The 24409-nt window shown below is 38.6% G+C and overlaps 1 protein-coding gene and 1 long non-coding RNA gene across 3 annotated transcripts in view; one reads left to right on the forward strand and one right to left on the reverse strand.

Annotated features, from left to right (window-relative positions):
• The window catches only part of LOC126814700 (uncharacterized), a 99799-nt gene that overhangs the window by 43475 nt on the left and 31915 nt on the right, over window positions 1–24409 (forward strand). The window lies entirely within an intron of this gene.
• LOC130012207 (uncharacterized) lies at window positions 16943–24242 on the reverse strand. Of its 2 annotated transcripts, XR_008787583.1 has the most exons (4): window positions 24108–24242; window positions 18927–18997; window positions 18634–18687; window positions 16943–18408 (listed from the first exon to the last, which is right to left on the reverse strand). It is a non-coding gene; the product is annotated as an uncharacterized LOC130012207 (long non-coding RNA). The 2 variants fall into 2 exon arrangements; XR_008787582.1 differs by lacking the exon at window positions 24108–24242 and having other exon boundaries at window positions 18927–19431.

Below are 24409 nucleotides of genomic sequence, written 5' to 3' on the forward strand. Positions count from 1 at the left end.
TTTACAGCTGTAAAACATTTTCCGTAAAATTTACGAACAAATGGCTGGCAGCTAGGTTGCCAATCTTTGGACGTAATTTTTACGACATGTTCGTAAAAATATATTTACGGTGTGTCGTAATTTTTACGTACATTGGTTGGCAACCTAGCTGCCAGCCATTTGTCCGTAAATTTTACGGAAAAAGTTTTACAGTGTAGCTACAGTACCTGGTGGGTCTAATTGTTAAAGTAGCTAAGTCGGTTTATAGACATAACGGCGCTAAACCATAACGGCCAAAATAAGTCAATATCATCCAAAGTCTTCAACTTTCAAAACACAAATTATTTGTTAATTTAAATCAACATTGATGTTGTGATCTTACCGGGAAAAGATGGGCTTCTGATATCCAAAATAAACATTTTAACATTGGTACACGAATCATGTACCATAATGCGTTTCATGCCCATTTTTAACAAAGGACTCGACGAACGAGGCTAGACATATTCCACAAGTCATATCAAACGGCGACCCATATTCTTATCTGGAGAGCATGCACCATAAATACTATGTAGACTGGAATAACCAGACACTAGAGATTGCCATTCAATTGAGACTTCCCCGAACATAACTGATTTGAAATTAGAGTCTCGGTTATTCATTTTTGCATTTAATTAGTTTTCAAAAATTGTATCTCAAACCGCTAAATATCGCAGGCTAGCGATGATATCGAGAGTTGATTATGGTCTGGACAAGTTAATTAATGTCTTATTAATAATTTATATAACATTTCAGGCCTAAAGAAAGACATGCAATAATCCGATTTAGCTCTTGTATAATGTCTGTTTAAGCCACGTTGATATATACCCAGATTCGTTATTTGACACATAATTAAGAAAACAAAATCATAATACAAACGCTGGATAATCTCCCTGACTGGATTCAGTCGGATTTAAAACGGGTTTGTCATTAAATTGTCGCGACAACAAAATGGCCGCAGGCGTACTTCATAGCGAGTAACATAGATCGATGGAATTTCTATATTGTATATATCTTTGTAAATACTGGGCAAAATTGAACCAACTTATAACTGATATTACAATTAGATATTTGTCTTCCGCCAGCGAGCCACGGTGGCTGAGTGGGTAAGACGTTGGCTCGCTGACCTGGTGGTCCCGTGTTCAATCTCTGCGTTGACAGAGAAAGTACCCCAATGTAGTTCCTCCTTGTCAGTGGTGCAGGACTGCAGACCTGACAAGGGACAACGTATACTGGCTCGGGTGGGACGAAAAACCGAGGTCCCGTGTATGTGGCGTATACGTTAACGATCCCATGATAGTAAGCCGTAGCGCCACTGTCCGGTCTAAATGTCCCTCATAGCACACTGGTAATGAATCTGGATTATCTATTTTAGGTAGCGTAACATAATTAAACCTGTTGCTTAAAGAAACGGCAGTAGCACCTGAATTAAATGGAGGTATGGTCTTAATCATCTAAATTTAACATAAATTTCACATTTAATTTGAAATCATTGAAGTAACTTTCTACAGAAAATACAATTGATGATCTATGTTCCTCTGATTTTTAAGCATTCCGGCTGATAATGAAGTGTGCACCTTTCCGCGATGAGATTTCAGTTGAATCGGACGAATCGGAAGAGGAATCTAAACGAGAGGAGTCTGCTTGTAGTAAGTATTTAAAAATGGAAATCATCGAAATTATATTTTGTACAGACCATTTATAAACCGGGGCCACAGGGGCTCGGTGATTAAGTCGCTGACTCATTAACCAGCAGGTCCGGGTTCGATCCCGGTGTTGGGTGAGAAATTTCCATGTAGGATTTATAAGTGGTGTAGCATGGATAGTGTGACAAAGAAGACTCGCTCCCGGTGTTGGTCGAGAACGTTCGTCGAGATTTTCCGGTGGAGTTTCCCCTTGTCATTGCAGGACGTAAAAGATCCCATGGCAGTTTGAATTCGATATAAAAATAGACCGTAGCGCCGCTGTCCGGGCAAAATTGCTTATAGCATATTGCATGACGTATGCCCGTTTTCATTAGCCCAGTCAGAGCAGAACATTTTATTTGGTTAATCGCGGTGGCGAACAAATTGGTTATTAGTATTGAAAAGTTCATGAATAAATGTATACGTCAATGTTTGATGGGTCGTCCAAACCCAAATAATATGACACATGGTGGGGCTTATAAACATTAAGATGGGATTGTTTCCATGGACGACTTTGATGTAAAAGGACCCAGACACGTACTTTTAAATCTGATAAAACACAGATCCTATTCGTTCCGTTTTTTTATAGTTCAAAATTTCGTTTTACTTGTCTTCACAGCACTAGAATCTGGAAGAGTTGTTATATAACAGGCGTTCTGTCTGATGTGAGGAATTAGTCAATGAACCGGCCTGTTACGGTGACTTCTTGGCGCGCCGTGCATGGAACTGTTGTTAAACCACTAGAAACGTCAACGCTGGTTGATTAATCAATGCCTGACGTCATAGGGTGAAAAGACGCTCGTATGACTCCTGAAACGAACTCGCACTACAGTCAGATCTTCGTGTGGTAGAGGCCGTCAAAAGTACAAAAAACGAAACGAAATATAGATCTGTATTTTAATCGGATCGGGGTGAGATGTTTGTAATCTATAAACGTAATGTCTAACACATTCGAACCATGTATGTTTTTTGATTAAATATTGGACCGCTTTGAGAGGATCACGGTGGCTAAGTGGGTAAGGCGCTGGCTCGCTAGCCTGGAGGTCGGGTGTTCGATCACTGCATTGGCCGAGAAAGTTCATCCAGATTTTCCGGCGTGGTTCTCCCTTGTCAGTGATGCAGGACGGAGGGGCTGACAAGGACAGCTGTCTAGTCATTCGGATGGGACGGAAAACCGAGGTCCCGTGTACACATTGGCGTGCACGTAAAAGATCCCCTCATAGCACACTGTATGGCGTATGCCCGTCTTCATTAGCCCAGTTCGGAGCAAAACAGAAGGACGTTAAACCCCATTTCATTTCATTTCATTTTTGAACAGCTTTGAGATAGCAATAATGTAGAATAAATGTTCGCATTGTTTTAAAAACAGTACATTTGTTAAACTAAACATACATTATGACGTCACATTAATAATGATGTCATAGGCCTGAAATGTTATATATTATATATAAACTATTGAATAGACATTATTAACAAATCAAGAGCATAATCGACTCTCGATGGCATCGGATACTCGAGATTTTAACTTGATTAAAACGGTTCGCCATTTAACAATTTAATTTAAAAATGGGAAAGCGAGGCTAAGCCCCGATTATATCAGTGCCCTGGTTATCACTGTGCATACATCTTGTCAAAACCATAGGCGTATGGAGAAATTTTTGACTGGGGGGGGGGGGGCGGTGGTGGTTGGTGCCCCCAAAATGTAGTTAGGTTCTTAGTATGTTACATAATAATAATAATATCTCTTTTGCGATGAATAAGTTCTTAATTTCTAAATCATCAATAAAAGAGAACTAAATTTTATTAACTTGTAATATACACAACTAAAAACAGTTGTTTATGTAACTGTAACTCGTGGCTTACTGTACTCCAAACAATAGAGGGTATGAGTCTTCAGATTTCTATTTAATTGCCTAACTATAGACACTCTGAATTTAAATTCGATGTTAAATTGGACACATTCAAGAACACACTATTTTTTATACAACTTTTACAAAGTACAATTGTGTGCCCAAATTTTCCCAGCATTTGGTGCCCAAAATGGGGGGGGGGGGGCGCCCCCCCCCCCCCCAGGTCGTACGCCTATGGACAAACAATGATAATTTGGCTGAGAATGAAGTAAATCAAGGGGTTTCCACATTTTGCTCCATCTGTCTAAGATACGAGAATTAACATTGTCAATGGGGAAACTTTAGTGGTCTGTGACCAAATAAATAAAACTGTGCTAACAAAATGAAACTAGATTTGCCATGGCTAGATCTTATTCTTAAGGTCAACTCAATTCTCGTCGATGTCGCTGAGATGTAATAAGTAGAGCGTGTGATTGTTGGTTAGGGTTAGATTAAGTATTAGGGCTAGGTCCAGGGTAAGGGTAAGGGTTGAGATTAGCGTTAACCCTGTTTACATCTCGTGACCTTTGGCCAAACTTGAAGTTGTCCTTATTAATTAGATTTAACCCTTTGTGCCTATCTTCCTATAAATTTTACTCGAAACGAAATATAATTTTATATACTTAATGTTGCAGTGTTTTCGGCAATATGTCCTTCCGGCACATTTAACCAAATGTGAATATTTTTGGGCATGGTAGGCCAACATTAGATAACTACAATGACTTAATATTGAAAATAACTGAAAAATAGATAAATTTCGTTTCGTGTGAAATTCTGTGTTTCAAATTTGAATTTGCTAGAGTTCAAAAGGTCAATTTCTGTTTATCAGTTTGCAGTAGAGTTTTTGGAAATTTCGTTAATAAAAAATCAACAGTAAAAAAATATTTTGAGAAAAAAAAATAAATATGATAATGTAAGTTTAACGTGTTACTAGTGCAGGTAACTGAAAATTACGAATTTTGACGTCAGCTGAAAGAAGCAAAGCAGTTGTCAACATTTGGCTGCGTCGAGTTGTTTTGTTTAGATTTTGAGCGGATACTAAATCACCGGAATTCACTTTGCAAATATCAAAATTTGACCCCAAGGCCTACCTCTGTACATATATTTTGCATTAATATTAATAATAAATAACTTAAAAACACCGATGATCACCGGAATTTACTTTTAAAAACATATAAACACCGGAATTCACTTTCAAAATATCAGAATATACCCGCAATCCCTTCCCTGTTTACATATATTTTGCATAATTGATATTAATAATGAATTTCCTTAAATACACCAAAAATGACTACTACATACGCCTTTTAGATTTAATTTGGCTCTTTGTAAATTTCACATAATTGTTCATTTCGGGACTAACACTTGGTTCAATTATATTTCAATAATTCACATGCACGTATGGATTTTTTGGAGAGGGGGCAGAGGAATCGGCTTACACTACATGAAGATCTGACCAGTTGTACTGGGAGGTCATGTCAGGTGTCATACAAACGGCTTTTGACCCTATGAAAGACATTGATTAATCAATCAGCTTTAACCTTTCTAGGGGTTTACCCACAGTTCCGTGAAGATCACGCCAAGAACTCGCTGTAACAGACCGCTTCATTAGCTAATTTCTCACATCAACTAGAACGCCTGTTACATAACAACTCTTCCAGTGTAGTAAAGAAAAGAAAACAAAATTTTGTACTATACTATTCAAAAAAAGTAGGGGATATTTGATTTTTAAGTGTTATTAAAGTCACCTAATGAAACTGACGAAGAAACAAATGACAAAATGAAATGAAGTTCACATTCATCGATTTATTCCAAATGATCGTTAGACTAAGTAAGGCACAGACTGACCATTATAAGGGTAAAATGATACCCGGGGTCAAACAGCAAAGTTACCACAGCATCACAACCAAGTCAGTAACGGGTAAATCCTCCTCTGTTTGCCAAATAAGCATTGATCCGACGTGGCATACTCCTAATGAGACGTCTAAGGTCATTTTGGTCCAGATTGTCCCATTCCTGTTGCAACGCAGCAGCAAGTTCTTGGACATTGGCAGGACGTTGTTGACGTTGACGTAACCTCTGTCCAAGCATGTCCCAGAAATGCTCGATGGGGGAGAGGTCGGGACTCAGTGCTGGCCAAGGTAATGTGGTGATGTTCTGTTGTTGGAGGTAACCTGTAACGATCCTGGCCCTGTGACATCTTGCGTTGTCATCCTGGAAGATGAAACGGCGGCCATGACGTCGTGCGAACGGCACAACATGGACTGCCAAGATGTTGTCCCGGTAGTACTGGCCTGTAACACGCCCTGCAACAACATGTAAAGCCGTTCTTCCAGCAACAGTGATGCCTCCCCACACCATAACAGAACCACCCCCAAATCGATCATGTCTGATGACGTTAACGTCTTGGAAGCGCTCGTTTCGACGACGCCACACCCTCCTACGTCTGTCCAAAAAATCAACAGTGAACCTTGACTCATCTGAAAACATCACATTGCTCCAGCGTCGATTATCCCAGTGTTGACGATCCCTACACCAACGACGTCTTGCCTGAATGTGATGATCTCTTAAACAAGGGATCACGCGAGGACGTCGGGCGCGAAGGTGATTCTATGCAGTCGATTCCGAATCGTCTGGCCACTCACTCTCACACCAGTGTCTGTTTGAAGACGAGCGCTGATCTGATTTGCTGTGATGACACGATTTCTCAAGGCCAAGGTACGGATAAATCGATCCTGGGCTTGAGTTGTCGCCCTTGGTCGACCTGAGCGTGGTCTGTCCTGTACAGATTGTGTATCACGGTATCTGGACCATAGCCTGCTTATGACAGACTGAGAAACATTCATCGTCCGCGCCACAACCGCCTGTGTTGTGCCGATCTGTAGCATGCCAAGGGCACGTAACCTTTCATTTTGGGTAAGCCGACGCATATCAAAATTTGTTTTCTGGTCACTAAAACAATTAAACTGATGTTTCCACCCTGGAATTCAATGCCACAATGACTGTAACATTCAAAGTCAGAGTCGTGCAAATCTTGGGTTGGACCCCCATGATGATCCCAAGCATCACCTGCATTCCATGCGGTAGCTATTGGTGCGTTTGGGCGTCACATGTAACTGGAAATGTTTCTTCTGTTAGGTTCTATAGTGACTTTTTTCGTAGTCATTTGCATATTTTAGTATTATGCCCCCAAAATCAAATATCCCCTACTTTTTTTGAATAGTATATTAAAAAACATGAAACAAAATATGATTTATAAAGAGCCGTTAATACCTTCAATGTGCCTAAATATTTCATGTAGCATATAGTCGATCATGACTCGTACTGGCTTTATATAACTTTTGGGAAATATTCCCCCTTATTCTTAGTTTGTTTTTTAAACGCCTACATTGAAATGTGGTCATATATTCAATTGTGTCACCCCGTCCGTCCGCCCATTCGTCGGTCCGGCGTCCACAATTGCTTATGGACGCTCTAGAGGCCAAAGTAAATATCCGATTGACATTAAATTTATACACATTGTTTAAGGTCATGAGACAAAGAAGCCTATTGATTTTCAGCAATTTCTGATAATTATTGCCAGAGTTATGGCCCTTGATCACTTCAAAATATCTTGTAGATGCTCTAGAAGCTAAAGATGATATCGGATTGACTTCAAATTTACGCGCATTATTTGAGGTCATGAGACGAAGAATCCTATTGATTTTCAACATTTCTGATAATTACTGCCAAAGTTATGACCCTTGATCACTTTGAAAAATCTTGTGACTTTCTAGAGGCTAAAGTTATCATCGGATTGGCTTCAGTTTAAGGTCTTGAGATGAACAAGTATATTGATTTTCAATGAATTTTGATAACTTGAACAGCTAAATCCATGATATTAAATGTTTCGTATACTAAACGTTAGCATGGGGCAGAACTTCATTCAAACCAAACAAATTTTAATGATTTTCTAATAATTAATTGATGAGTTGTTACTCTTAATCGGATATTAGTGTATTATAATTGTTTCATTACTAAAAAAAGTAAAAATATGTGACTGCCCGGATGATTTAGCTGCTGTGGGCGTATCTTTCGTTGCCTGGTAACCTATCTTTTTCATTTTGAGTAAATCTGTTGTCTGCATCACTACAGTCCAGGGACTGTACAGGGGAGCTGGATGGCCGAACAGTTAACGTGTGCGTGTTGTATCATAAGGTCTGTCATTGAGTCAACTGGCGTGGTTTCGAGTCCCCAGTTGTACGTGACAAGGAGTAGGGTTATAAACCATAAAACTACACTGTTTTTTAATTTTAAATGTAAATATGTTTAGATGATTTATATAGAGGGGGTGGGTGGAGCTGCAATTTTAAGGCCCTTCTGACTTGGGGAAAGCCCCACATTAATGGTTAGATTTTCGAAAAATACATTTTCCATGCATGGAACAATATTTCTGGTAAGTTGCAGTCCCCAGTTATACGTGACAAGGAGTAGGGTCGCTCGCCAACCTCGTGGGTTTTCTCCGGGTCCTCAGATTTCCTCCCACTACTAAAGACCCCTATGCGCAAGCGAATTATTGACATAAAATTAAACCATATATGTTTGTCCCGAAATTACCTAGTTTGTGTCGAGTGGATGTTAAACCTCATTTCTCTCTCTCTCTGTCTCTCTCTCATTTATATTATGAGATAAAAAAGTTCATTGTTGGTGGCACAGAGATAAACTGTTCTAATGATTACCATGGGAACTGCCAGATCCAAGTTATAAACCATAAAACTACACTGTTTTTTAATTTTAAATGTAAATATGTTTAGATGATTTATATAGAGGGGGTGGGTGGAGCTGCAATTTTAAGGCCCTTCTGACTTGGGGAAAGCCCCACATTAATGGTTAGATTTTCGAAAAATACATTTTCCATGCATGGAACAATATTTCTGGTAAGTTGCAGCCATTTAACTGATGACCATATAAAAAGTCCCATTTTTAGGGCGTGGCCAGGTGGGCTTTAGGACCATCTGACTTGAGGAAAGCCCCAACATTTTTGGTTAGATTTTTGAAAAATATGTTTTCCAAGTATGGATCTTTGTTTCCAGTAAGTTTCAGCCATGTAACTTGTGACCTTTTAAAAAGCCCCATTTTTAGGGTGTGGTCGGACATACTTTAGAGCGATCTGTCTTGGGGAAAGCCCCCAAATTTTTGGTTAGATTTTTGAAAATTGTATTTACCAAGTGTGGATCTTTGTTTCTGGTAAGTTTCAGCCATGTAACTGATGACCATATTATTAGCCCCACGAGGCGATATTGGGTGTGGTCTGACTTGGGGAAAGCCCCGGAAATTTTGGTTAGATTTGTGAAATATTTACTCCGACTATGGATACCATTGTCTCTACAAAGTTTCAGCCATGTAACTTATGACTTAATTTTAGGCCTACTTTAAGGTGCTGCTGCGGCTATACGCCCCACCAGTGCCCGATCTGACCAACTGATTTTTACTCGTACGGACACCTGCTACGAATTTGGGTGTTCAAACCTTTTGTAACTGATGACCATATTATTTTGTCATTAGCTCCTGGACTATAAGGCACCTGTCACTGACAATATCAGGCACCGATTCAGGCTTGTCAGTTTGACTCCAAATCAGAGTAGGCCGCTGTCCGGACATAATTTCCTGCATAGCACACCGTATGACATATGCCCATTTTAATTAGCCCAGTCGGAACAGAACAGTAGGACATTAATCTTGATTTTGTTTCAAACATTTAGAAATATTTTTTCTCTATTTCAGATAAAACAAATTGAACAAGTTTGATCAGGAAAAACAATGAAATGAAATGGGGTTTAACGTGCTACTGTTTTGCTCCTTAACTGAGCTAATGAAGACGGGCATACGTCATACAGTGTGCTATGAGGGAAATTGTGCCCAGACAGCGGCGCTACAGCCTACTCTTATATCGAATTCCAACTGCCAGGGGATCTTTTACGTGCACGCCAATTTGTACACGGCACCTCGGTTTTTCGTCCCATCCGAACGACTAGACAGCTGTCCTCGTCAGCACTCCCCCCCCCCCATCCTGCGCCACTGACAAGGGGAAACCACGCCGGAAAATCTGGATGAACGTTCTCGGCCAATGCAGGGGTGGTAAAGTTCAAGGTAGACAAGTGAAATGATATGAAATAAGGTTTAACGTCCTACTGTTCTGCACCGACTGGGCTAATGAAGATGGGGATATACGACAAACAGTGTGTTATAAGTGAAATTTTGCACGTACAGCGGAGTTGACACTTATTTCGAATTCCAATTATCAAGGTTTCTTTAAGGTCCCCGCCAATGTGTACACGGGTCCTCGGATAGTCGTCCAATCAGAACGACTATACGTTGCCACTTGTCTGTACCACTGACAAGGAGGAAATACGTCGGAAAAAACCGATGAACTTTCTCGGTCAACGATAATGAGACATCCAGGTGAGCGAGCCGACGTCCTACCAACTGAACAACCGTGGTGTCCTTTTGAAACTTGACAAAGTGAAATGAAATGAAATTTAACGTCTTACTTATCACCACCGACTTTTATTTCGAATTCCAGTTGTCATGGATTCTTTTACGTGCCCGACAACGTGAAGACTGTACAATTGCCCTCATAGTACACTGTATGGCGCATGTCCGTCTTCATCAGCCCAGTCGGAGCAGAAAAGTAGGACGTTAAACCCCATTTCATTTCATTTCTTTTCTAAATATTGAGCTGGAGATTTTGATAGCGACTTTTTTGGAGTTTTTCCACCGTTAATTCGAGACTATACTATACCCTCAGTCAACCAGTCCCCTCTTACTTTATGACTCATTGGAAAATAAAACGAAACGCGACATTTTGTGTAGGTTTATGAGCCGGATGAGTGGGAGGGGCAGAAATGATGAGCCCGAAGAAAAAAATCCTTTGGTTTTGCAACCGAAATCCCATGCTATGTCCACCCGAATTCCAATCAACCAATCAATCAGACTTTGGCATTGACCTGACACCAGAAATTTCACATCCCGGGAAACAAAGCTCATGCCCAATAAAATGTGGCGCATAAAGCAGAGTGACAAGTCTACAATGGCTTTAAACACTGTGTATTTTACTGATTTAAGATTTGTACCCATAGATCAATTGTAAATAATTTGGATTCCCGAAAACTTGATAATAAACAAAATGGTGGATATCTGAAAAGTATCACACACAATCCAATTAAAAGACAGATCCTATTTCGTTTCGTTTTTTATAGTTCAAAATTTCGTTTTACTTGTCTTTACTACACTAGGATCTGGAAGAGTTGTAAAAGACAGATCCTATTTCGTTTCGTTTTTTATAGTTCAAAATTTCGTTTTACTTGTCTTTATTACACTAGGATCTGGAAGAGTTGTTATATTTTTTTATGTTAAATGTTAAGTGTGGTACTTGAGCTTTATCTCCGAAAGGAATGTTTCTTAAGAGCTGAAAATGCCATATAAATTAAATTGTGGTAAATCTCGACATTGCATCAACACATCCTGTACAGGAGCATGGGAATATACACAATGTACACTCCCTCTCTCTCTCTCCCTCTCTCTCCCTCTCTCACCCTCTCTCTCTCTCTCTCTCTCTCTCTCTCTTATATTCATTCATCATATAACAAACAGACAGTGCTAGATTCACATGTGGGCTTGGCAGGCTGAAACCTAGGAGGGTCTCAAGATATGAGGGTCATCGGGCCAAGATATGGGTGAGTGGAGGGTGGGGAGGCTCATCGGGCCATGATAGGGGTGGGGGGGTCATCCGGCCAAGACGGGGGGTGGGGGGTCATCGGACCATGGTGTATAATATTTTGACTGTAGTCTTAAACATTCGTCACTATCCTCGACAGTGTTTAACGGACATTTTGATCTTCCTGTTGTCGTGAGGGTGGGGTGGGGAGGGGCTTCATCTAAATCCAGCAATGCCAACAGAAAGACAGACAGAGCTAACATGCAATGTGTCTGATTTAATTTAAAAATTAGTTGCCAGTTTGTTTTGGATTTTTTTTTTTGGGGGGGGAACTAGAAACAGAAGATTCGTATGAAAACCGGGGAGCCACAGTGGCTAAGTGAGAAAGACGCTGGCTCGCATGGATGTAGCGGGTTTGATCCCGGTGTTGTCCAATGTTCCGTGAACACATTGGCATGCACGTAAAAGACCCTTGGCAGTTGGAATTCGATCGATACCAAATGGCGTATGCCCGTCGTCATTAGTCCAGTTGTAGCAGAACAGTAGGACGCGTCCGGATAAGCGGTTTTGACGTTCACGTCCAAACGACTAAATATCGCGAGACACGGTACATACATTGCATACAAACACGGACTTTTATTTCGGAGACTTTGTTAAAATCGGGATGGTCTCTTTAAACCCGATTTCATTTCCGGATGAAACCCAACAGATTGAACAGGTAACCTTATTAAACCTTTGTCAGGTACAAATGTGATATCGAACCCTGTATCGGTGGTAAAGTTATGATATAGTATGTTTACTTTCCTTCAAATTCAAAAATTAAATAGAACAGTTAGCTCCCTTCTTTTCGGCAGTAATCGATTTAATGGCGACGGGCATAAGCCATGATTGAATTTTTGCACGGACTCTTCATCAAGTCCAAATTTCAAGAATTTGCGAACGACTGGACGTTTTTACGAGAACTTGGACCAGTAACTGGGGTGGCGCTCTTCGAAGAACCCTAAGGCCCAGTTTTATACTACTGGGGGATACTTGGCACCCATCCATTCTAGTCACGGCTAGCTGCATATTGGGATCCCGGATATAAAGTTGAATAACGAATAACGAGGTAGCTTCATGGATATGGTGATTCAGTTCCTTGTCCATAGGAAGCTTATTTTTTTTATCAGACTCTCGGTAAACACGAGGCTTTCCATTGATAAATATTAGATAGAGCTCTTAACAAATCACGGACATCAACGTATAGTCGTTCGGATGGGACGAAAAAAACGAGTCCCATGTACAAATTGGCATGCTCTTTAAAGATCCCTTGGCAGTTGGAATTCGATATTAGAATAGGCAGTAGCGCTGCTGTCCAGGTTACATTTCCCTCATAGCACTCTGCTTGGCGTATGTCCGTTTTTATTTGCTCAGTCGTAAGATACGTTCCTACCACAGCTAAAGACCCCTTTATGGAAATTATGGAAATAAAATTGAACCATATGTTAGTCCCGAAATGACCAAGTTTGTTTCGAGTGGACGTTAAATCCCATTTCACTCTCTCTCTCTCTCTCTCTCTCTCTCACTTTGATAACTATTCAATGATTTTTGAAGACCTCTTCCGAAGAACTTTTAATTAAATGTTATATTGTTAAATATTATATAACAAGGTCAAAAGCTTCAAACATCCGTATTTGATTTCTTTAAGGTTGAAAAATTTATTGTTGAGAATGCTCGAATATTCCAGAACATCCCTAAATATTCCTTCTAACACCTTCTCCGAAGAGCTTCAAAATGAAATGAAATGAAAAGAAATGGTCCTACTGTTCTGCTCCGAACTCGACTAATGAAGACGGGCATGCGCCATACAGTGTGATATGAGGAAAATATTGCCCAGACAGCGGCACTACGGTCTTTTTTCATATAGAATTCCAACTGTCAAGGGATCTTTTACATGCACGCCAATGACTAGACAGCTGTGCTTGTCAGGCCCTCTGTCCTGCATCACTCTCAAGGGAGAACCACGCCGGACAATCTGGATGAACTTTCTCTACCAATGCAGGGATCGAAAACCGACCTCCAGACTAGCGAGCTAGAGACTTACCCACCTAGCCACCGTGATCCCCTTCGAAGAGCTTCGAAGTCATTCATCTATTTCAATCAAATATAGAACAAATCTACTTTGTTTAAGAAATAACTTTAGATTTGAAATAAGCCTAAAAGATAATTGTCATACTTAGAAATCACAGTAAACAAACTCAATCCTAAATATAACATCTAAAGTTACTAAATTAGATACCCTTAATGATGATATAATTGACAACTTAAATCGTTTATGAAAATATCTCTCTAGAATAGCAGACGAATTGCCGTCTGCCAGCATTCGACCCATCTTTTAACCCCCAACATAAACACCAGTGATACAAGTCCCTATTATCCAGCTCTATCTAAACTATACAAATCATTTTAGTCTTGCTCATCAAGTCATCTCAAAAAATTAACAATGATATTGGCTATTGTAAACCTTTTCACAAGATATTCTCAGCCAACTCTGAATTATAACCAATTTTCTTGCTTACATTATCTTTATTTGCTATTGAAGTCACCAAATATAGTAACTTTTGAAACATTAATAGCCATATTTTAAAATTTGAAGCATATTTTCAGATAGACACTATGTACTCAACAGCCAAAAACCTCTACACTCCAAAATCCCACTGCCAACCTGTTTATTAGAAAATATCTTCAAATTATTTATTTAATGCAATTCATTTTCTCTTAGACGTAAAGTCATCAAATATTGCAATAATTGAAACATGGAAATTTATAATTAGTATTTAAAACCAGGTTTTCTCATTGACACTAAATGTACTTAAAATCTGTATGCTCTATTGTATTATAGGTGTGCAAGATACAGGCAATGATTTTATTTATATATATCATATTTTACTTTTTACTCTTTTATACATACTCAACTCTTACACTATACACATTATAAATAATTTTACTGTTCACTCTTTTATATCTACTCAACTATTAGACTATACATATTATAAATAATCAAAAATATTTGTTTTAATTATTGTATATTATTGTATTTTACTTTGCCTGTGTGTCATATATACATGTAGTAACAGGGAATACTTTGCCTGTGTGTGTCTTATATAGTAACAGCGAATACTTTGCCTGTGTGTGTCTTATATAGTAACAGGGAATAAGTAAAAAAATAAATTAAAGGTGTGGAAATTATAAAATACTGTAAATATTATAATGTATAATTATATTCTGTGAATAAATATATTACAAGCTAAAATAAATATCATTAGTATATCATGTATTATATAGCTGACTGATATAATTACAATATCATTAGTATATCATGTATTATATACCTGAATGATATCATTACAATATTATTAGACCTCTACTATTGATCAATCAATTATATGTTATGATACTTCGTTTATTCATAAAATACTTATTACTCGTCTAATGATAGCAGTTGTTTTAATGTTGATTCATTTCACTTGAATAGATGTTCGTTATACCCATTATAAATAATTACATCACTTGTACAATATAGCTTAGGTTAACCTTTGTTACAATTCTGATTCATTCCACATGGGAGCCACGGTGGCTCAGTGAGTAAGACGTTAACTCGCTAACCTGTCAGTGATGTAGGACAACGTATAGTCCTTTGGATGGGATGAAACACCAAGGTGAGGTCCATTGTACATATTGGCATGCACATAAAAGAACCCTTGAGAGTTGGAATTTGAAATAAGAGTAGGCCGTAGAGCCTCTGTCCAAACAAAATTTATCTCATTGCACACTGCATTAGCCCAGTTGGAGCTGAACAGTAGGACGTTAAAATCCATTTCATTTCATTTCACTTGAAATATACTGATTATAGACATTAATAATTCCCATCATATCTTGTAATACAGTAAACTTTGATGTTAATTATTCTCCACTATAAACCAATGATATGCTGGGTTTAGTATTAATTGGCCATCTATTATAGTTCATATAATATTAATAGTACATCATACTATGATATGCTGTGTTTAGTATTAATTGGCCATCTATTATAGTTCATATAATATTAATAGTACATCATACTATGATATGCTTGGTTTAGTAGTAATTGGCCATCTATAATAGTTCATATAATATAAATAATATAGGATGTAGGTAATAGTTAACATGTATAGAAATTATTGACCTTAATAAGAGAGAGAGAGAGAGAGAGAGAGTTTTGTTTTTAACATATGTTTCAATTTTATGTAAATGATTCGCTTATGCGTATGGGTCTTTAGAAGTGGGAGCAAAATTAAGAGGATGGGCCCTACTTCTTGTCCCGTACAAGCGGGGAATCGAAACCACACCACTTGACTCATTGCAGACCTTATGATCCAACGCGCATGCGTTAACCTTTCGGTCACGCAACCTCCCGCAATATTTGGAAGATTAATCTCTCAACTAAACATCCCCTTCAACCACAAGGATATTAAAGATACATTGTCACAAATATATTTATCAGGTGGTTATTTCCAGTAAAAGTATGACATGATATATATGTATTTATCAGGTGGTTATTTCCAGTAAAAGTATGACATGATATATATGTATTTATCAGGTGGTTATTCCCAGTAAAAGTATGACATGATATATATGAAAAGTTTAGACGCCCAATCTTACTAGAAAAATACTGGATTACGCGAAAAACAGGAACTGAGCAAAAATGTCAGGGTATCACTAACTGCCAACCCGACGGCTCATTGTATGCTAGTTTAACTGAGGGAGCCAACACGACGGCTTATTGTATGCTAGTTTAACTGAGGGAGAGGTTGTTATTTCTTGATCGAACGGTTTGTATACGGTGAAGTATCTTTAAAATATTCTGGCTTATCTTGATATAACTGACGTTTTAGTCATATAACCACAAAATAAAATAGGAATGTAATTTAACATTTCGTTAACACAACACAATACTACCGGCTTTTTATTCTGTTATTAAGGGATGTTATGCTAATGAGAAGAATTTTGCCCTGACAGCGGCGTTTCATCGAATGTATTTTACGTGCACGCCAATGTATACACGTAGGAACCATCCGAAGGACTAGTCAGCCCAATAGACGTTATACCCCTGACAGGTGAAACTCAGGCTTGACAAACCTCAAGGTTCTTCTCGAGAATCGAACTTAATTCCCTGACATCAATATGTTATTATCAGAATACTTAGACATTGATTTATTGTCTATATACGGTATCAACTCAATGGAAGCGGACGTAAATTAACCTTGGTATTATGTCAAGTATTATATTATCAAGGGAGTCGCGATGGCTCAGTGAGTAACGTCTATCATAGAGTCAATTGGCGTGGACTCGGTTCCCCGCATGTACGTGACACAGAATAGGGTAGCCTGTCCACCCTCGTGGGTTTTTTCCTGGTCTATCATATACATAGAGTCAATCTGCATGGAGTAGGTTCCCCGCATATACGTGTCAACGAATCTCGTGGGTTTTTCCGGGTCCTGAACTGCGGTTTCCCTCCACTTAACCCCATATCTATCTATCTTTCTCTCTAAATATAATCTAAACGTGACATGTTAATACTATTATAAAGATAGATCTAGGAGTAGCCCGTGTCACCAACACTAACAATATCCGTCCTCCTTTAATATAACATACATTCATAATACACCGCTAGATATGCATAGTGCTAGATATGCATTCATATATATAACATAAATATAGTCTCAATATATATCACACTATAAGTTGATCTACTTCCATACTACCTATGAATACTAACTCAATGCATGAAATTCAAACAAAAATCGAAATAATAGAACAAAATACAATACAATATATAAATATATAAATTAGCTGAGGTCAAAAACAGTGCTAAAAAGCAAATTAAACAATTAATCAATCAAAATAATACAGTATTTGATAATGAACAAGATATTCTAGACACAATTCACCAATATTACCAACAACTATATACTACCCAAAACATTGTCGAAAACCTAATAAACTCCTATATTGAAAACAGTAACATAAATACCCTAACTAACACGGAAAGAGATTCCCTGTCTCATTTCATATCTAAAGATGAAGATCTGAAGGCGTTACAAAGTTTCAGATCAAACCGTAGCCCAGGCATCGACGGTATTCCAGGAGATTTCTATATCAAATTCTTTGACACAATAGGAACCGACCTGACAGAAGTAATAAACAACATCTATCTACAGGGTGAATTATCTAACCCAATGAGAACCGGTATAATAATAATCTTTCAGATAATACCAATTCCAACATATTTGAAATAGTGCAAAAATACATAAAAGACAGCAAGAGATTTTAAAACTTTAACATTTAAAACTTAAAATTACACTTCAAAATGTATATATGTTTGTTACTCACTGTCTGTACATATGTCACCACTGTATTGTAAACATAAGAGTTAACTATTTTATATGTTTGGAGAGAACTTATATAGGCCTTGCCTGTTGTTCAATCCAATTCAGTTTATTGAATAAAATATTGTTTAAACTAATAATAATTAATTATAAGAATAAATTGTTTGTCTATAAGAATAGAGGCGACCACCGATTATTTAAGAACTATAGACCAATAAGCCTGTTATGTGTCGACTATAAAATCATCACAAAAATATTAAGTATATGAATGAACACAGTTATTAACAAATTGATCTCTAAAACACAAACGGGAGCCGGACCAAATAAAAGCACCTTCGATAACCTGTATTTAATTGATTCAATCCTAAATTATTTAGACACACATGAAACTAATGCCTATATCTTATCGTTTGATTAGGAAAAAAGCCTTTGACCGTATTGAACACAATTATATAAAAACCCTACTAAAACATATGAATTTTCCAAATGACATTGTAAATTGGGTTACAATACTGTTTAAAAATTTGAAAAGTAAAGTTCAAGTAAATGGATCCTTCTCTCAAAATATCAAAAATAATCGTTCGATCCGTCAAGGTTGTCCACGATTCTTTATTCCTTACGTATAAATGTTGGCTCCGTATATAGCTCTCAACTAAATTAAGATAAAACCGAAATCCACCATGTTGGTGTTCGTAAACCATCCCATGACTCATTTCCTGAAAATATAAACATAAACATTAAAACAGACACAATTAAATTACTGGGCTTTTGTTTTGAGATCAATAAAATGGAAAAAAATCTGGTTACCCCTCATCATGACGATTAAATCAACTATTAGTCACTGGTCTACTTACAACCTATCGATTAAAGAAAAAGTCTGTACTTGTACTGGTCACTCATTGATAGTAAGAACGTACAACCAAAAATAAACAAACACCTACCTCATATAAATTTTGAAAAAGTTTGGCATAATTTATATAAATGTCCAACACTATCTGAAATAGAAAAAGAATTTATGCACAAAATAATACACAATGCATTTCCCACAAAAGATATTCTCCACACTCGAAATATTTACGTAGATGACTATATATGTCAATACTGCAAGAAAAATAATGAAACCTACAGTCACTTATTTCTACACTGCCCTAAATTACAGCACTTTAAATCCTTTGCTGCTACACATATAAACAATATACATTCCACAAAATCCTTCCATATCATGTATCTCTACCTCTGGATCATATGGTCCAACAGAATGCATCCCTATATCAACAACATCTCCAACCATCTGATATACCAATTCTATACAAAAAGAAAAGAAAAGAAAATATAAATAAAATCACCAAGCTTCACCCTACTCTGCCTTACTAAATTCTCTGGTGTAAGGCAAATTATCGTTCTGTGTGAAGCTTCTAAATTAATTACTCTATTATGTGACTAAGCAGATCGTGCTATTTACTTTTAAGTTGCCATAACTTGGCATCTTAATCATCTTTCGTTTTCGTTAAATGGCACTTTCATACTGTGTCGTATAAACAAAATACCCATGCACCCACCGAAATAATTGTATGTTCAAAAGAAAAAAAAGAAGCAGGTGCAGGTTCGAAGGCATGGCAAGAGGAATATCAGTTAAGTCGTCCACGAGCAAAGTCGTCCACACGAAAAATCTGGTGAAGTCGTCCACACTCGTTGGTGCAGTCGTCCACATAGGCGTACGGGGAAATTTTTGACTGGGGGGGGGGGGGGGGCGGTGGTGGTTGGTGCCCAAAAAATGTAGTTAGGTTCTTAGTATGTTACATAATAATAATAAATTCGCTGTTAAATTGGACACATTCAAGAACACAATATTTTTTTTATACAATTTTTACAAAGTACAATTGTGTGCCCAAATACGTTGGTTAAGTCGTCCACACGACATAGTTTACTTTCGGGACACATTCGCTTTATCATTTCGGAACATCTCCACGCTAGAGTGGGCCCGTTTATTAATAAACAACAAAGTAAATTGTACACTAAAATATATTAACAATCAAATATTTATTTTTTCAGTTACAACAAAAAAGCATTAACGAAGGATTTTTCAGGCGGGATATCCGTGTGGGGAAGAATCGCCATGGAATTGTTGCCACAGAGAATCATTGAATTTGTTATATTTATGAAATTGTTATGTATTGAAATTTTATTGTACACTTTATATTGAATTTTATTGTAAATTTTGTTGTACACGTATCATCTGCGGGCACTGGATCATCTATTAACCTAAAAAATCAAATAATACAAAATACTAATTAACCAGGGACGAAATGGCTCGGATGGGACAAAAAACCGAAGTCTCGTGTATGTGGCGTGCACGTTGAAGATTCCTTGAGAGTAGGCCGCAGCGCCGCTGTCCGCTCTAAGTGTCCCTCATAGCACACTGTATGGCGTATGCCCGTTTTCGTTAGCACAGTGGGAGCAGAACAGTAGTTTGCTGTAGTTTACAAGTGATTCCAATCGCTTAAAGTGGCAGATCGAGACATTAACCTAATTCCGTTCTAAACAGGGAGCCAAAGGGTGCTAGCTTACTAAGTGAGTAAGACGTTGGCTTGTAAGCATGGAGGTCGCGGTTCATCTGGATTTTCCGATGTGGTTTACCTTTGTCAGTGGTGCAGGACGGAGGGCCTGCCAAGGACAGCTATCTAGTCGTTCGGATGGGACGAAAAACCGAGGTCTCGTGTATACATTGGCATGCACGTATGCCTTGGCAGTTGGAATTATTGGGTATTATTAATTGGGTGTTATTGGGTAATTCAATACGCCCGGTCGGGGCATATTAGAAAAAATGTTATAGGCCAAGGCATGTCATAGATTTAACATTAAAATCACCTGGGGAAAGAATTACTAATTACTAATTACTGACATCATAATTATGAACATGCTTAGAGTTATAGCCCTTGATTTCACATAAAACGTATCAAAGCTATATACAGGGCTGAGTTATTGCCCGAATTTCATGAAATTTGCTAAAATCCATATCAGCGTGAATTTGACCATCTTTCTTTTATTTAAATTTGGTTTTGGTGTTCAATAGGAGAATGTCTCAGTCACGAATACGGAAGGACTCCTCACTTTTTTTTCTATTTGCAATTTTTCTATATACACCCACGCGTAATATAGGCGTATAGAGTTGTCGGCTGTCGGTCAGCTGTTTCGTTACACAAATTTACAAACCTTGACAAGATGATCCATATCCATTTATCCTGCATTGTTGCAGTTTTATAGTAAAATAGATAGGGTGACTAATGTCGTCCAAGTTTATAAAACAATCAATTATTGTACCAGGTGAGAATATATAATAAAAATACATCACCTATTGATATATAATTATATATAAATAATCTTGTCTTGGAGAGCGGCGCGACAGCTTACTCTTACACGGAATTCCAATACCTGCACGCCTGAGTAGACAAGAACTGTCGGAACAACTAGGTGTTATCTATTGCCAGGCCCAAAGTCCTGCACAATGGAAAACGGGGGAACCACGCCAGTTCATGACAGTACATTTAACCCCGTATTTATCACAGTCACACCCAATATATATAATACTAGAATGGGGTTTAACGTCTCCTCAATTTAAGACTAATTAATGTATTTTTCTTTTCAATCGCCAGGCGTGCAATACGATGGTGAACTTTGCCTGGAATGCCGCTTTTTACCCTATCCGATGGATTAGGCACATTTCCTTTGTCAATTCCGCCGGGGCCACCCTGAAAAGCGAGAACGAGTTCTTCTCGGGCCCATGGCGTGATTCGAACTCTAAAACGCAATTTAAAGTAATATTTAACTGTAAATGATGTTACATCAAAACCTTCTTTTAATTTTCTCTACCTTAATTATGGGGGGTTGGGTGGCGGAATGGTTAGCACGCGCGCTGTACCATACGGCCTGTCATTGAGTGAACTGGCGGGGTTTCGATTCCCCGGTTGTACGTGACAAGGAGTAGGGTCGCCTGTCCAACCTCGTGGCTTTACTCCGGGTCCCCCGGTTTTCTCCCACTGCTAAAGACCCCTACGCACAAGCGAATGATTAAAATAAAATTGAACCATGTGTTAGTCACGAAATGACCTACTTTGTGTCGAGTGGACGTTAAACCCCATTTCTCTCTTTCACCTTAATTATGTTTTATTAGTCGCTACCCACTGTAAAATAGGGTGTTGGATGGCCGAATGGTTAGCGCGTGCGTGTTGTATCCAGGGGCGGATTGGGGCCGGGAAACGGCCCGAGGTCCCGTGTCGGAGCGGCCCCTTTTACTGATCGCGGAGCCCGGATGGGGGAGTCCGGGTGCTCTCCCCCGGGAAAATTTTGAAAAATGGGAGGCCATTTCCCGCAATTTGAGACCAATCCCGACATCCCAATTCTGTAATTTCATCTCTGTAAATAACGATTTAATAAAAATGTTAAGGAATGTTTAACACCAGTCTCAGGAAATCGTCTCGCACTCATATTCAGCAAGCAGACTAGCTATCATCAAATTTTGCTGAGGCCTTAAAATTGAATTTTTTTTTTGAGTTACAAACGATCGGCAGACGTTTCCGACGTATCCCCAGAAACAGGGTACAGGGGACTTAATAATTAGTAAATTTGCCGGTGAAAGTGTCTGGTGAATCCGGTGAAATTTTCGGATTCCGAATTCCGGCCCACACCCAGCACACCCGGCCCAGAAAGTCTATTATACCAGCCCATTCCAAACTCCAGTGATGTCGTGGCGGCCCGTTAAAGCTACCGGCCACATACAACATGATCATCATCGCTGCATGACCGGTTCAATACACCCCCCCCCCCATATAATGTTCAGAAGAAAAAGATTTTATTAGACGAATTGCACAAAATTATTTTTTTCATTTTTTGTCTGACCGGCCGATGGCCCAATCCAGCCCTGGGTGTTTCATAAGGTCTGTCATTGAGTCAACTGGCGTGGTTTCGATTCCCCGGTTGGATGTGACAAGGAGTAGGGTCTTTCTCCTTGTCCCCCGGTCCCAGCCCTACGTGCAAGCGTATTATTGAAAAAAATTGAAATACACTGTATATGTTAGTCCCGAAATTACCTAGTTTGTTTCGAGTGAACGTTTAACCCTATCTTCTCCCTCTCCATTGTAAAATACTGATTATTTGTTTGTTCTCAAATACCCCCCCCCCCCCCGCATCAACAATTGTAATAAAATAAGTTTATTTTAAACAATAAACCACAGCACATAATTATGGAAATAATAATTTATTTTGACATTAGGAAGTAATCGCTCTACTAAACGTCCGTTTCCACCGTAAGAATATAAAAAAAATGTCCGCCTAGTATCCGGTATCAATTTTGGCCTATCTTGATATTACTGATAATCACAAAAAACAGATGGGAATGTAATTTAAAGCTTCAACACCACACACTACTCCCGCTTTTTTCTGTTGTCAAGGGTGTGATACTAAAGAGAAGAATCTTGTCGGGTCATGGGCATTTCATCGAATTTCTTTTAAGAGCACGCCAATGTATAGACGGGTGTACCTCTGTTTATCGTCACATCCGAAGGACTAGTCAGCTTAACGGACAAATCTCAAGGTCCTTCTCAAGATTCGAAATGAAATAAAAATGAAATGAAGTTTAACGTCCTACTGTTCTGCCCCGAAATGGGCTAATGAAGACGGATATCCATACAGTGTACTTTGAGGGAAATTGTGTCCGGGCAGCGACACTACGGCCTACTCTTATATCGAATTCCAACTGTCAAGGGATCTTTTACGTACACGCCAATGTGTACACGGAACCTCGGATTTTCGGACCCTCCGAACGAATAGACAGCGGTCCTTGTCAGGCCCTCCGTCCTCAATCACTGACAAGGGGGAATCACGACGGAAAATCTGGATGAATTTAACTTTCTCGACCATTACAGAGATCGAACAACCAACCTCCAGGGTAGCGAACCAGCCTCGAGATTCGAACTCAATCCCCTGACTCGTTGACTACCACGACCATCAATATGTTAATATCAGAATACTTAGACATTGATTTATTGTCTACGGTATCATCTCAATGGAAGCGGACGTAAATTAACCTAGATATTATGTCAAGTATTATATTATCAGACGAGTCGCGGTGGCTCAGTGAGTAAGACACTCGTTCGTTAACCAGAGGGTTATGGGTTTGATCCCAGTGTTGGTTGAGAAAGCTATTCGGGATTTTCCGGCTTGGTGTCCCTCTGTCAGTCCTGCAGGAACACCGTCTAGTCGTTCGGATGGAGCATGATACTAAAATCGGAGAGTCCCGATGAACTTTCTAAGTAAGGATATAGCGCCATGTGGACCCAGCCGTGTATATTATATCTAGAGGTTTATTAACTAGTTGATATATTACTACATTGTTGAAGATACCAAGTTGGAGACATACCTGTGTATAAAATTAAACGTATAAGCATTATAGTATATCTCCCTATAAGGTGACCTATTTTCATACTACATATAGTCATAATATTATAATTATAGACGTACACCGACAGATATAGTGTCAATATGATGTAGCGCGATAGTGGTAGCCTCTGTTACCCACTTAAACAATATCAGTTGTAGTTGATATACACAGTTATAGTCTGGGTGACAAAGGCTAATGTCGAAGTTCATTATATTAAAACGAAAATAGAATTTCAGAGAAACCCGAGCAAACTTACGCATGCTCAGTCTACAGCATATAGC

This window comes from Patella vulgata, chromosome 3, assembly GCF_932274485.2.
Source record: "Patella vulgata chromosome 3, xgPatVulg1.2, whole genome shotgun sequence".
In the NCBI taxonomy this organism is placed as follows: Eukaryota; Metazoa; Mollusca; class Gastropoda; family Patellidae; genus Patella; species Patella vulgata.